At 37.1% G+C, this 4,073-nt stretch overlaps 1 long non-coding RNA gene across 1 annotated transcript; it reads left to right on the forward strand.

Annotated features, from left to right (window-relative positions):
• The first annotated feature begins 1,017 nt into the window (after nt 1–1,017).
• On the forward strand, nt 1,018–3,825 carry LOC128383898 (uncharacterized). Its single transcript, XR_008323986.1, has 3 exons — nt 1,018–1,048; nt 3,371–3,426; nt 3,669–3,825. It is a non-coding gene; the product is annotated as an uncharacterized LOC128383898 (long non-coding RNA).
• The last annotated feature ends 248 nt before the right edge of the window (nt 3,826–4,073 follow it).

Below are 4,073 nucleotides of genomic sequence, written 5' to 3' on the forward strand. Positions count from 1 at the left end.
ACACACGTGCACAGTGGCTGTCGCAATTTTAAACGTGTTTTGGGCCAGTTGTTGTTTGGGGCAACCAAGTAATTTGACATATTTGAACTTTTTTAAAGTAATGTAGGCTAATAGTTACTTTTCCTGATAATAAATTACTTTGACATTGATGTAACTCAGTTACTAACTAAACTTACTTTTTGGGAGGAGTAATGAGTAACTATAATTAATTACTTTTTACTGACCCTAACCTTAACCCACTGTTCATTTACTATTTCAGTGAAATGGATACATTTTGCAGAGGGATACACAAGCAACTGAGGGAGAGTAATGGTAGGTAGTGCTGTTGTCAACTTCACAATCTGGGGTTTGAACATGAAAAGTCATGTTATATCTATTTAGTATTTGTATTAGACTTTCTTGCCTCTGTCTCCAGAATAGGAAACTGTAGAGGTGAGAGAGGTGCCACTTCACCTCCTGGGCACTGCAAGGAGCGCACCATCACTCCCCAGCAATTTCTATAGACTATATCTTGTGTCTTCTCGCTCTCCTTTCAAATATCTGGTTGAGATTTTGTGACTGAAAAGAGCATAGCAGACAATTCCATCTTTATTTTACCTGATAATGTGTTGATTATGCAAACTACAAACATGCATATCTTAGCTACCAAGTTGAATTGCAAGACTGAAAGTAGTATTTGGGTGGAGTAAATCTTTAAAACTGTAAGTAGTTAGACAAAAGATTATGTGGTTGGTTAGTAGATTATGTATATTGGTTAGTAGAGTACTTTGCTCCGATTGGTGTAAATATATCAGGGTAAGCCAATCACAGACAGAGTATGGCGGATCTCGTGCCAGCTGGTTTGTATACCTAGAAAGGGTTTGGGGTTTGGGACCTGTGCACTATCAGCGCTGAAGCAGTCAATTCCGGTGTGAACGAGTTTAACAGATCTATCAACATAGATTTTAGCCGCATATTAATGAAAGCTCTTTAAGCTTTAAAGCTGGACAAGATAACTTTGAGTTCTGGACTTTCTTCACTCTCATCAGGAATTAAACAAACAGCAACGGTAAGATTTCATATAGACGGTTTATAACCCACAATGGTGGAAGAACTATTCACATCCATCAATGTAAAAAAAACAAAAACAACAACAGCTCAGTTATAAGTGAAAGTCTTGCATGAAAAATCGTATGTTAATGTCCTACTTGTTTACTTTCCTCCACTGCGCATCATCATTTCCTGAGGACAGAAACGTGTTTAAAAACTCACATATTTGACTTTACTGGGATTAACTTTTGTTAGTTATTGAACACTAGTCTGAGATCGTAAATTGTACTGAAGACTCACTTTTTGAACTTGTCCATAATTACAAAATGAAAGCATACAGATGTGAGTGAGACATTATTGTGCGTATTTGTTGCTATAATTTATCGAGTTCTTCCAATGATGCGAATTTAAGAAGAGTGTGAACACAATTCTGGCAGTAGATGAGCTATGGAAGTGATATTTTCATTTTAACATTTGCAGCAATTTTATTTGGTACAATTTGTCTTTTTCTCAGCGCCATGTTTAAATGTCGGATAGGATGTTTGAGTTCTACTACAGCGCAGTTATTCATAGACGTGCAGGAAAAGTTGTGTATGTGACATTACTGCGTTGTCACCTGAGCATGCTAGCGGTCTATCAATTCGTGCACCGGATGACATGTCTTCTTCTATAATAACAAACTGTAAACTAGTAGAAACATTGTAGAGTTAGTAAAGAACAGCAGCACTAATCACTGTGTATCAGATAACATCTGTGGTGATTTACAACATATTTATTTTAACTTATGTCTGTAAACACATTGTCTCAAGGCATGCTGGGAACTCAGAACAACTATCCCCAACACGTTGTACGATGGGTGCTTTTCAATTCTCTTAATTGATGTCTCCTCGCTCCTCGATTCTCGCTTGAACCAGAGATTGATCCGAAACACCGTAAGGACGGACGTCCCAATTCTCTTATTTCGGCTCCGAGGATCGATGAGGATGTATAAGGAGCTATGAGCGAGGAAACATAAGAGCAGTCAACACGGAAGTATTTAACCGGCCGGCACACCCCTTTATTTATTGATTGGCTGCTGCAGCTGCTGCAGCTGATCAGACTAATCAGATACATCAGTGCAGTTTGATTCTGAAGTGGAGACAGATTACAGAATAAACTCAAGTGTGTCACTCCAAAGTATATTTTGTTTTCTGAGTCACCATCTAGTTAAAAATCTGTTAATTGTTCATCTGATCAACAAAATAACCATGAACAACACATTTATTAGAAATAGTTATTTCCACTGTTAACTATTATTATGGTTAAAATTAACATGAGGAAGAGTCTGTCTGTCAGCAAGAGACACATTTTAAACAACATTTATAATTTTCATGATTTGTCGTCATTTTCATGTGAGGCTGAAAATTCCTGAGCGTCGGCTTTGATATGAGTTTATTGAGTTACATCATATCAGTTTTCCTGAAACATTTAGCCTGATAAATAATGTCAGTGTTGAAAAACACAGTAGTATGCTGGGTTTTTAAATAATGCATTCAGATTCTGTCAGATATATAATATAACATCCTTTAAAGAGAAAACACTGCTGCTCTGTCAGTGATAACTGCATACTTTTATTAGTCATGGCACAGTTCATGTGTGTAGAAACAAACTCAAAGGTTGTTAAAGCTAAAGCCGACTGACAGCTGATCCGTCATTAAAAACAGACGTTACTTCAAGTGACACTTTGGAAGAAATGACGTCTCATTTCTCTAAAATCATCTCTCCTTGTCTCCTCTCTCCTCGAGGAAAAGACGCAAGTGAGAGAAACGTGGATGTAATCAAAGAGAACTGAGAAGCGTGTTCAGAGAGTTTTTTGATAATTTATCTGTTTCTTTTAGTTTTACGTTTTTATTCTTTTTTGCCATACTTTGTTTTTATTATTTTCTCATTGTATGATTGACTTTTCTTGTGTGTTTCTGTCAGCTTCAAATCTTTCGATAACAATAGAAATAGAAAACTGCTTTGTATGTTAATTTAATTGAACATATATTTACAGTCCTCATTATAACGTTTTATGTATTAGTATGTTATGTTTTGCATTTTATTCTAACATCCAGATGCAGTAAATATAATTTCATGAGACATAAATACTTGACTGCATTTGAGAAACCAATTTTAAAATGTTAAATGTATTCAGAGATAAAATAGTTTACAATAGAGATGACTAATGTTTCTGTGGTTATAGTCCACATTGTTTCATGAGAATCGAGGTTTGATGTTGTAGATTTTTCTTCTCACACCTGTGATGACTGAACTTTGACCTCATGTGTTCATGACTCCTCTCCTCTGTCTCCTCTCTCAGGGAGAAGATGATCTGCAGGATCCTTCTGCTCATCAGCCTGACCTCCTGTGTCTCTGGTTAGTTTACATCCTCACTTCATCATCCAAAGAGAGAAAAGTCAAAAGATTTGATGACTTTAGTTGTAAAATATATCAGTGAAAACATCAACAGAACTATTAAAGCCAGTAGAAACTCTTCATTACAGTTGAGAAGATGATCGATATTCAATTATTGCTTAGATTGTATTTATTATTGGTATCAATCATGACCTTTTTACTGGTGTATTTTTAAACACTTTCCCTCTCTGTCTCCTCAACAGGAACATTTGAAGTGAAAGTGACACAGACCTCCTATCAGGCAGAGGAGAACCACAACATCACACTGGAATGGATGTTTACAACCAAACCTGACAGTTCCTCCACCTCACTGAACATCTACTGTGACATGTTGTCTGATAATAACGACGCCTCAGTCCTGTATCATGTACGTAAGGGTGTTGAGGTCCCAGAGTCTCACAATGGACAGTTTGCAGGACGAGTTCAGAGTGACAAAGACGCCCTCAGAGAAGGACGAATCAGACTTCATGTGTCCAGACTCAGGACTGAAGACTCGGGTTGGTACAGGTGTTCAGTGCTATTAAGTGAAGGTGTGAGCCCTGACAGGACCCAACTCAGTGTCACTGGTAAGATGATTCAGTATGACTCAGAAAGCCTTTTTAATGCAT

The sequence above is a fragment of the Scomber japonicus genome, chromosome 22, assembly GCF_027409825.1.
Source record: "Scomber japonicus isolate fScoJap1 chromosome 22, fScoJap1.pri, whole genome shotgun sequence".
Taxonomy (NCBI): domain Eukaryota; kingdom Metazoa; phylum Chordata; class Actinopteri; order Scombriformes; family Scombridae; genus Scomber; species Scomber japonicus.